This window comes from Microplitis demolitor, chromosome 4, assembly GCF_026212275.2.
Source record: "Microplitis demolitor isolate Queensland-Clemson2020A chromosome 4, iyMicDemo2.1a, whole genome shotgun sequence".
Taxonomy (NCBI): domain Eukaryota; kingdom Metazoa; phylum Arthropoda; class Insecta; order Hymenoptera; family Braconidae; genus Microplitis; species Microplitis demolitor.
The window spans coordinates 11986438-11998631 of NC_068548.1; the positions used below are offsets into that span (position 1 = coordinate 11986438).

Consider the following 12194-nt stretch of genomic DNA (forward strand, 5'->3'; position numbering starts at 1 on the left):
TGACCGTAAGGGTGAAGTGGGGACAGAGTTCAGAGGCGAGTCCAGGCCCTCAATTATCGGTCAGACACTTCGATCTTGAATCTATTAGCGTTCAGAGTTATTCTAAATTAATTTTTGTTAGCTTGCAATTTTACTTGCATTATATCAATCTATTACGATTCAATTTTATTATTATACTTTATATTTTACAGGCAACTTAGCTTGCGATTCTATTGTTTATTATATATTATTATTTTAGTATAAAATACGTTTAAGTTAATTAGTTTATCATTACGTTACCGCTGTTACATCTATAGTATCAGTGTATTAATTATAAAACACAAAATCAGTGCGATAACCAACGCTTTCCACGTGGCCATTCATTGTTATTTGGACCATATCGATTTTATTCTGCGAGAACATTTATGGTAAGTAATTGAAATTATTATAACTGACAATAAACTTGCATACTTTTCTTTCTACCTACTATCTTTTATTTATATTTTAAAATACTGGTAAAATTATGTAATAAGATCCAATACCTATTGATTAAGCTGCATAGGATAATTGAAGTAATTATAAGAAATAATTTATAAATAATAAGCCGTAAGGTAGGTGGATGAATTTTCATGTACGTTGTCGAGTTTGAATAAGTGCGGGTCTTTGCTTTGCAAGAACCCCAGCCCACTGCTCTGTCCAAGTAAAATAAAAATTTGTTAGAGGCCAGCCTAAGCCAGGGTTCAACCCGCTAATTCTGGTGGCTGCTGGTAAAAATCGCGAAAAGAAAAGCGGTTTGTCTCAATATATATATATATATATATATATATATATATATATATATATATATATATATAAATTTTCCTAAAAATGTTTGCCAATTGATACATATATTATTTACATTTGAATACATATATATTTCCTTATTTGTTAAACATATTTATCTTCAAATATATATATATATATAGGTATATATATATATATATATATATATATATATATATATATATATAATATTTATGGTTTAAATGTGTAAATCGTATATTATTTATTAATTTTTATGTATTTTTATTTGATTTAAAATTCGAGTTATTTCTAAATTATTTAGTTTAAATTTATCTGACTTGACATGTCTGTTATTTTACTTGTGTATATTTATTTTGATCCATATAAATATATAAATGTGTACCCACATATATATACATGCGTAAGGGATGCCGGGTTCGTAACAATACACCAAAAGTACTTGGGGATACTACAGTCAAAATGTTCGGGCTAACGTCGTATTCAACACAGAATAGATTCCAGTTCGGCTATTCTTTTCTAGAAGCATCCCCAACTACTAAACGCACAATTTTATCTGAAATTGCTCGCTTGTTTGACCGACTGGGGTTTGTGGAACCGACCATCGTAAGAGCCAAGATGTTCATGCAGAAGCTCTGTCTGCAGAACTTCGATAGGGATGCTACGTTATCACCATTGCTTCTTCAAGAATGGAATTTGTTTCGAGATGAACTACATCAGATCTCGAAAATTCAGATACGTCGCTGGAATCATGTAAAAAATAGTGTATCAATCGAATTACATGGATTCTCGGACGCTCACAACTCGCTATGGCTGCTGTCGTCTACTTAAAAGTTACTGACGCTACTGGAAGCTCCAATATTTCTCTAGTGTGTGCCAAAACACAAGTTGCACCACTGAAGACCATAACTATACCAAGAATGGAGCTCAATGCCGCTGTCTTACTCGCTCAACTGGTACTCTACGTAAAGAAGGTTCTGAAACTTGAAAACATACCAGTTTTCTTGTGGACAGACTCCACTGTAACTATAACGTGAATACGAAACAACCCAGCGAGATAGAAAGTCTACATTCGCAATAGAGTAAACAAAATTCAAGAATCGCTACTAAGTGTCAACTGGGATTTTGTTCCTGGGAAACTTAACCCAGCAGACTGCGCTTCAAGAGGTTTAGCAGCAGCCAAACTAGAACAGCATTCGCTATGGTGGACGGACTAAAGTGGCTCAGTCAATCAAAAGAAAACTGGCCATCTTTTGACTTCCCTACGTAGACGGTATCACATCTTGAAGAACGTCCAGGTCTGGTTTTTACCATCTTCAAGGCAAATTCACACCTACTATACACACTACTGGATAAATTCTCTAAGTTGTCACCGTTACTTTGCACTCTCTGAATCTGTCTTTGTGCTATCGCTAAATTTAAAAAAGTGCCACAGTCCACACTGGCCACACCACTCTCTACAGTTGACTTGGAACTCGCTAAGGCTTTGTTGATAAAGAATACTCAAAGTCAGTACTATTCGCAAGAGCTGAAGGTATTGAAGGATGGCGACTCTCTACATAGAAATCATCGTCTCGCTAAATTGATTCCCCTCGTCGACTACAACGGAGTACTCAGAGTCGGCGGTCGCTTGAAGAACTCGCTGCTGGATGATGAACAGAAAAATCCAGTTATTTTACCAAGGTCATTACGCTTAAGTACGCTATTAATAGATCATTCACACCAGAGAACATTCCACGGGGGAACAATTGACTCTCGCTGATCTACGGAGATATGTCTGAATAGAAGGTGGCCGAGTTCCAGTCAGATCTCACATTCTTCGCTGCGCCCGCTATATGTATTGAAATTGTCAATTATTCTACTGACGCTTTCGTCGCAGCATTTAGAAGATTTACTAGTTGGAGAAGCGCCTGCAGTACCCTATACTCGGACTGTGGTATAAATTTTATAGGAGCAGACGCCACGCTAAGATAAGAATTCGCAGCAAGATCGAGACAGCTAAGGGAACTTCAGTATTTACTTGCTACAGATGGCACAGACTTAAAGTTCAACCGGCCAAGTGCTCCTCATTTTGGTGACAAACGGGAAGCAGTCCTGAAGTCAATTAAGCCCCATCTTACACGAACTATTGGTTAATCGCTATTGACTTACGTCGAACTTGCTACAGTTGATACAGATTCGCTATCCAAAGATCCTGCAGATTTAGCCGCTAACTTCTGAACTGTGTGTGCTATCAGTTCACTCTCTAGACGACAATCCTGTTGACACCGTCGCCAGCGCTGGGAAGAATGTTCAGTCACGAGCTTAGGCAATTTGAGAAGCTTCGTGCATTTCCGCTACAGCCGTAAGTTGCCGAACTCGCTACTGACCTCAAGGTCACTGCCGGCCAATCATATAAAACGAATGATATGATTGGCCGGCTTGTAGCGGGTTCTCAAGGCGTCTTGACACGGTCCTGAGTTAGAGTTTACCGGGCCCAAATAGCAAGTGACCTGGCACTATTCGGACCTTCAGTTAGTAGCGAGTTCGGCAACTCCCTGACTTAACGGAAATGCACGAAGCTTGATTCAAATTAGTCAAGCTCGCGACTGAACACATAAGGATCTTCTCAATCGCATTGAAATAAACAAAATTTTAATTATTTCCGTTAATATTGACATTTTTTTTTTTAATTTAAATCATGATAGTAATCTCAGTGATTTTACGAAATTCCTTATTTATGCGTCTAAATTTATATTCATTGACTCAATAAAATGACTGAGACATTACATAGCTCAGATAGAGAATAAAAAATTTTTTTTTTTTTTAAATGACTATATACAAAATCTTTTATCTATTGTTTTACAGCACAAAATCATTAAATGTGTTTGGTTCATTAATCACGTCAATCGATTATAAAACAAAAGAGCGGTTAGATGTCACGATATTTTTAGTTAATTTGTGTTTGATAAAATGATATTTCTTTTATTTTTGATTTCCTTAACTTCTATGATTATTAAATAATGATACATCACCAATTTACCCTTTCCGAATTTTTAAGTTTTTCATAAGTTTAACTCCAACTCCTCAATTGATGCTAAGAAAATATTCTTCCGGCTTCACTGTTTTATTTTTTTTTGTTTTTAAATAATAAAATTATCCGGCATTTGATGTTTCGATCACTATTATTTTACATTTTTATCACATACGTAATTACTCATACCCGCACTTGGACAAAAATTAATAAAAACATTTTCACAACACTAATTTATTAATCACAAATTTTTTTTTTTAAGTAGTATATCACACAAGTAAATTCTAATAAGCACTTTGACACGAATTAAGAAAAATATTTTCACAAAACTTAATTATTTAATTACTGAATTCATTTAAATTATTACACGCACTTTAAATCTATGTTATAAAACATATTTCCAAAACTTATATAATTCATCACCGAATTTATTCATTTTACCACGCGAACTTTAACACTATAACACATATCCACAGAACTTATGTAATTTATCATCGAATTTACTTATATTACTACGCGCACTCTAATATTCATAAAACTTATCTAATTCGTCACAAAATTTATTTGAATTAGCCCACGCACTTAAGCACAAATTAATGATGAAGTTTTCACCAAACTCGCTTAATTGATGACTGAATTTATTTTTTAATTTATTAGTATTTGCGTCAGTAGTATAGGGTAGAAATGGTGAGACAGAACTTACCCCCTCCCTGCGGCCCCTGGCGCCGGTCCAAGGGGGTTTTCCCGAGGGGGAAGGGAGAGGGTGAGGGGTCCCCTTGACGTCAGAGGTAATTCCCTGTGTCGGTGAGGGGGCCCAAATGACTTGTCAAAATATTTGATGAGATGGGCGTGTCAGATTGGGAGTAATGGATTGAAGGTGTCAAAATTAATGATATGGGTATATAAAATTTTAATTGACTGCAGGTGTGCAGGTTTCAGGTGAGAGTCGGGAAATCAGGGTACAATAGACCGCTGGTATAAAAATATTTGACGAGATGGGCGTGGATAATTTTAATTGAATGCAGGTGAGATGCTTGTTGGGTTCAATGGAATGTTTAAATAGAAAACTGGTGTATGAGGGTAAATTTGAATAAGAACACGTTTTTATTAATCATTTCCTTCACACGCGCATTCATACTTATAAAAACATAGATTTTATTTTAGGTATATGAATTTTAATAGTATAAGCTTATAATGAAATTCTATACAATGGAGACTTCATCATCCATGGAGTAGTTGGTATGGTAGTAGTTCAGGCTTAAGCGATGTGTTTGATGTAATTCGATTTCTTTGGTGATGAGTTGAACCGAATCGTCATGGAAATAAATTAGTTCCCGGAAGAATGAAAATCCATGATCGGAAATATTTGCTTCTATTGAAGTAAATCTTTCGTTAAATTTAAACATTCTATCGAAATGATTTTCTAGGTACTTTATAACTGTGGGGGTGTTTAAAACTTCTCTTGTATCCAGTATCAGATATTTTAGAATATATTTTGATATATGATGGATAGTAGAATCAACATAATATTTTAGAGGTAATCCTTGTAGATGGTTTAACCAGTGATTGACTCTCGTGCTGCATATTTTGAGAAAGCAGTCACCGCAATAAAAAAAAATCGATTATCCTGGAGTTGTAGTATAACAAAGCGTTCATTTTTAAATTCAGAAAACTGAATTTTAAATTCTCCGTGTTCAATTTGACAGAACTTACGATAAAAAGCTGGGTTTTCTTCATCGTAAAAATAATTATTGATGGTTTCCATGGAACTACTTACTCATTAAGATTTAATTGTATTTCACATTTTGGTTGTACACTGATGATTTGTACGACAGGTTTAAAGTCATTGTCGTAATATTTTAAGCCGCATCGTAACTACTTTGTGTTCGATTTATTTAATGAAATTACTTGAGCTTGGTATACAAAGTCTTGGGATGCCATGGCTCTGAAGTGTTTGTAGTGCAGTCACAATTTATACGGATTTATATTTGTTATTTAAACTTACACATGGAGTAGGAAAAAAGAGTGAAGGGGGGTGATGGCCCAGAGCTCTGATTTTCTGAAGGGGGGTCAACTAATGGAGGGGGACATTAACAATTTTGAATTTGAGAAATTTATTTTATCGTTATATTTCATTTAAGTGTTGTACGGCTTTACTAAAAAATGTATAATTTAGACCTATCGCTCGGGCAGCGGCATATAAATTTAAAAGAGTTTTTTCAGGAATAAAAACGACTCAAAATTAGAAAAAAAAAATTTCAAAAGTGTTTTATAAGAGTGTTATTGAAAAAATACTTGATTTTTAAAATATTAATGCAAATAGTGAAAAACAATGTAAGTTATGTGTAGGCTATTTAAAGAAACCTCATGTGAATCTGTGGAAATTTTCAGCCTTCGTAAGCGAAGATTTAGACTTTTTTGAATTGTGTCTTGCGATACCTAGTTTGTGTATACCTGAACGCATGACACAAGAATATTATGAGCACACTTCCTGGGAAATTAAGTATCACCCGCCTTCACTTAGGAGCATAGCAAGCACTAGCATCCTTACAAATGCGGATACATAATCTCAAAGTATCGACTCAGAATATCTTGTTCACTTATTGAAGTTCAATCTGACGAAAAAAGTGTTAGCTTTAAGCCCCCCATTGAATCTTAACTATGAAATCGAAGAAAAACCAATTAAAGAGATGCAGTTATGTGAATTACAGTGTTGGGGTAGTGGTCGGCACTATGTTCCTTTTTATTCAGCGACTTTATATTGTTGTGGAAGAGAGATAGATTCGGTCAAATGAATAATGTATACCATTAAATATTAGAAAACTGGAAATTGTAAAGTCATTGGTGGTGGGAGAACAGTGATAAATTTGGTATAAAGAGCAGGAGGATCCAAAACCTAACAGTCAGTGCTTGTATTTGGAAGTGGTCACTACAGTGAAAAGTTAACAAATATTAACGATATCAAGTGAATTGGAAGCATTGCATCCTTTATTAAACGATGGTTTTGATGAAGAACTCATAGCTATTGGTGAGGGTTTTGAGAAGCAGCACCAGGTTGTTATGAAGATAAATGGACTTAATATAACTCCAGATTCAAGTGAAGACTCAGGGCAAGATATGTATCCTGCATCTCAGGAAAAATATATGAAAATGCATGGACTCCGGTGAAAATCGTCTCAATTCGATAAGCAGGTTTCGTTACCCCATGGCATCACAAAGTTTAGTCGATCTTTATGTCCAGGTATTTGCATAAATTAAATTTATATAGTTCTTCATCATATAATTAGGTATTAATATTGAGTTCATTTTATTGTTGAAAACAGAGGAGATCTTGGAAAAGATAACTTCAGAGACAGTAGAGAAAATCGATATTGAGTTAGAAACTCACATGAATATTAATCTTGAATCTGTCTATCAAACGTGGGAGTATGCACGCTCAGGTAATTATAGCAAGTTAAAATTTTTAATCTAATTTTACATGATTTTTATTCTTTATTATTTTGTTTTAGATGAGTCCAGTAGGAGAGAGCTTCTAGAGGAAAAGAAAAATGAAGTTGTATTCGATTTCTTAAAGTCGTTTTTTTAGATGGAAATGGTATATACAATCTCTAAATTTATGATTGTTATTATTGAAATATTTTTAAAATTTAGATCTCATTATTTTTTTATATGATTTCAGAATATCCCTCTTCATCAACTCCGATCTCTCAAAGTCAAGAGCCAGCTCTAGTAGGTGTATCTGAGAAAAATGCTGAGTCTCCACATGAAGATATGACGTTGAGCAGAAGAAAAAAAAACAACAAATAAAAATTCGGAAGGTCAAAAAAATAGATAACAAAATAAAATTTTCAAAGAACAATAAAACAATTAAAAAAAATTGAAAAAATAAAAAAAAAACTACGATAATGTTTGAGTAAAATTGTAAGATATTTATAAAACAATAATAGATTTGTAACTCAAATTGTATTTCAATTTTAAAAATATATTAAATAAAAAAAAATAATGAAAAATATTTCTTATTAATTAAGATTTCTTCCACACCTTATTCCCGTCATTAATTTATTTTACTTCAAGTTAACTATAAATATTCTGAGTAGGATAAGTAGAAAAATAGCAGTTTGGAATAACGATAAAAATTATTTATATTTTTTCATTTTTTTTATTATAAAATCTTAGCCTATAGAATACATGTTTTATCGTCTGCAACTTTGATTATAAATTAACCCTCTTCCAGATAAATTTGTAAATGGTTTGCTTAATTTATTTTTATTTCGCTTTTTTCTATATTTGACAATTTGATTAAACATTCTTAATAAAAGTCTATCGTTTTGTTTTGTGTCTTTATTAAACAGTTTACAAAATGATGATAGGAAGTTGTTATTAGAAAGCCAATGAAGTACAACAATACAATATTGACCACAAAAATTATAAGCAATATCTTGTAGTTGATGTTTATTCCATTTGTAACTTCTGCAGTTTCTTCCGAGGCGTTGAATAAATCGAGGGTCACTGGGTGGTTATCCGAAGCTGTCGAAGTAGATTCCGTAACGATTCTTGTTGACAAAGAATGCAACCCCATGTACTCCTGGTTTTGTGTGGTCATCGGTATTTGCAATGATTCCACAAGGGCGGGGCCATGGCCAAGGGATTTTGTCTGCTGGGTAGACTCCACCGGTGCAGGAATCGGCGTATGGTAACAGTTTCAATAACTGCCGAGTATCCATAAAACTAACCGTACAGTGCGGTTTCTTACTGAATAATAAATTTTATTCACTACTTCTCTATCTCAGATACTTTTTATTAATCAATTATAATCTACAATTACTTGTCTTAAAGAATCTTTTTCTAAAATATTATCGAATTTCAAGTATACTACGCAGTTTACATTAACTTCAGGAGCACTAGCAAAACGTGCATTCTATTCTCAAACTGCCAGTTTTTAACAAATTCCAATGAGAAGCTTGATTAGCTGATAGATCAGGTGTTAAATCAAAAGCATAAAGAGTGTATCCATGAGTATACTCGATACGTGAGATACAGTTCCCCGTGTTTCCAAAATGAATTCCCGTTCCACTAAAAAGTGTATTAAATGCCTCCACCTCTAAGTAATTGTCTCCGTAATTTGGCTGTAACACTCGACCCAATAGCTGTTTCCCGTCAATGTATAAGAAAAGATAGTTTAACGAAAATGTTTGGAAATTAAATGGGTTATGAATTTTTGAACCATTCTATGCCCGACTATCCACAAAACCAATTATTATTCTTTTAGGTAACTGACCCAATACACCATTATCAATGGTGTTACGAAGTATACCCTGAGATAAAATAAATTATTTTACTTCAACTCTAGTTAGTGGATACTTTGCTGTTGTTTGACCCAAAGTTCTTGCATGAGCAATCAAAATATTTGGGCTAATTTTCACTCTTCTGACAACTAATATTGCCTCTGAAATCTTGACAATGTAAGAATTTGCACTTCCATTCATAAGACAAAATGCGTTTTTTCAGCGGATAAATCGAATTCTCATTTCAACTCCACTAAGCAAAAATTTATCTTGATTAAAAACATTACAACGTAAATGCCCCATCATTTCAAACTATTTTCCTTTTGACGAATAAGCAATCCGTTCATCTAAACCGGTATTTTTTTTTTTGCTAGTACAGCATCCATTTCATCCTGGATATCCATAGACCATAAAGACATTTTTAGATGACTTTTTTTGCGTCAACTCCATAATTTAAAAGTGTTTCTATGTAAAACTTATAAGGGTAAGCGTTATTGGGTGGGGACATCATTTTTTGATTGAAAACATCTACTTGATTAAACATAGAATGCAAAAAAAAATTCACTGAGCCCACATAATCTTTTTCGTCTACTTTGCCATTAGATTGTGAAATTTTTGCTTTAACTTTTATCATAGTATGCGATAAATCAATGTATTCCTCGCCATGTCTAGGTACGACAAATTCTATCGGAGCGTCGTCCGACAAAGATGAATTTTGGATTGTAATACGTCCATTGCGATTGTTCAATACTTGTTTGTGTAGGCGGTAATGTGAACAAATCAAGTTCTGATTTCACGTACTCGGCCGAATGTGAATGTAAAAACGACATTTTTAATTAAATATATCGTACACGTCACGTTTCTTTCGAGAATTTTTTACTTTACGCACTTTTTTAGTCGCTTTTTTCTTCTTACTGGCTTTCCTATTTTTTTTGCTGTTGTTTTATTATTACTGTTTCGCTTCTTCACCCTACCAGTTCTGGTAGTATTATAAGTAATTTTGCGTATGCGCTTTCTTTTATATCCAGAGCTCCTCATGATCTCATCCAATTTTTCTGATGCCTTTCTTTTAAGACGTAATCCCAATTCTGTAAACCTATGCTCCAAGGACTGCTTTAAAGGGATTTGTCCCGTTGTGAAATCACTCAACACATTAGCTCCTGTATGAAATGCCTCCTTTCCTATAGCACGTGCTGATTTACCAAGAAACAGGACTACTCTACGAAAGAATCCTCCGAGAAAGGTCCCTATTCCATGTCCATGCTGATAAGACCCAACATAACTTTACCAAATCTATTATATTTTTCAATGTAACCTCCCCCCACCTGGTTATTGCAATACTTGATATAATGAGACATTTTTAATCAACTCTTTTAAAGTGCAGTGTAACGTTCAATGGTCCGTAGTCAAATGGTACAGGATCTCCGTTATTGTCTCTTATATCTATTTCAATTGTTCTAAATGAATTTGATAAAACTGGAATATAGTTAGGAGAATCATAGTTGCTGCTAATCATCATACCGTAGGGATATGAACTTGTATCTATAGGAATTATATGTAACAGTGCAGAGTTTACATTACCAGTTACATAGGGGGAACATATATCTGAATATATAAAGAGACTGCTGGGCAAACCTCGTATTAAACTTAGAGGTCTTTTACTTATACTTGTGAATTCATAACTCCTTCCCTTTTTATTACCAATTACAAATTTTTGCTGATTATTTCTATCAGTGTAGCGTTTAAAGCCTAAAATATCTAATAAAGTATTTGACAGTTCAAGGCGATGACTCGTATCTTTACAAAATGGAGGTTCATAAATTCGCTTGACTCTAGTATATCCTGATTCATTTATTTCAAAATGAAAATACTTCATCGTAGGAAGAAAATGAGTCAAATTATGTACCAATTGCTTTGTGTCATTATAGAGTCCAGGTGGAAAGTAAAAATCATCACATATATTTTTTGATTCTTCAGCTCTTATTAAACATATTTGACTTACTTTTTTCGATTGTATATGAAGAAAACTTGCTGGAAACTGTATCTCTTTCAAGCCAACAACCCATTGACCTTCTACTGTAACATGCTCAGGCAGCATTGTTGTATAATTGGTCGCTGTGTTGTTGGGGTAGTAGTTCATACTACTATCACTAGGTAAAACCATATGAAATTCTGATTTACTCATTCTGATATTGTTGATGCGAGAATCCAAGAATTAAATTTATCTGGATATCCCTGCCACTTGACAAAATATTGTTTATTTTTTTCTATTCCCTTGGATTTAATGATCTTCTTGATTGTTAATTCGTCTTTTTCCAAATCTTTTTTAACGCGTAATAATTCTTGTTCATAAAAGAAACCATCAATTCCTTCACCATTTAAATCTTTTCATTCATAAATAGGAATGTTCTGCCGAATTTTTGCTTTTTTTATTTGAAAAAATTTCTTCAGTATAACCAGCCTCATATCCTTTCTCAAATATAGCCTTATATTTACTGATCCGTACATAGTCGTTCACCTTATATTTAAAGACTCTTTTTCAAGCTGTTGGTAATAGAAACTGTTTATTAATATTATTCCATGCGACTTTAGCATTGTATATAGTTACAGATGATGGTTCCATTCTAATTGAACTATGCTTTGTATTATTGAAAGCATCAACTAATTGTTGTAAGATATCTAAATAGCGGTAAGATTTATGATGAGTAAAATATCGCCACATACGTTCTTTCAGGGTTTGATTCACTCGTTCTTCCACTGTACATTTAACATCAGGATTACGAGCTGTTTTAAAGTTTATATTTTTTGATTTCAAAAAGTCCTGAACAAAATTGGCTACAAATTCTTTACCCTTATCTGTTTGTAGCATCATACGAGTACGGTTATTGCTACGATTAAAATTATTTTTAAAACCTTGAAGTACAGTTGCTGCAGACTTATCTTCTAACGGCGCCACCCATAAATATTTAGTAAGTATATCTATTGCTTTTGTTCCATACCATATAATATATACCATCTATTCTAAAAACTATTATTTTCTACAAATTCGCGAGGAGTGTTGATCTCATTCAAGTAGCTAGTGAATAAATTTCTACCAGTAGCTTTGGTATTTTTCT

At 33.5% G+C, this 12194-nt stretch overlaps 1 protein-coding gene and 1 long non-coding RNA gene across 2 annotated transcripts in view; one reads left to right on the top strand and one right to left on the bottom strand.

Annotated features, from left to right (window-relative positions):
- Nucleotides 1–12194, bottom strand: part of LOC103578665 (synaptotagmin-7) — a 926763-nt gene that overhangs the window by 793457 nt on the left and 121112 nt on the right. The gene's annotated exons all lie outside the window — the stretch shown is intronic.
- LOC128667626 (uncharacterized) lies at nucleotides 4652–7616 on the top strand. The gene is made up of 3 exons (XR_008403570.1): nucleotides 4652–7233; nucleotides 7303–7388; nucleotides 7473–7616. It is a non-coding gene; the product is annotated as an uncharacterized LOC128667626 (long non-coding RNA).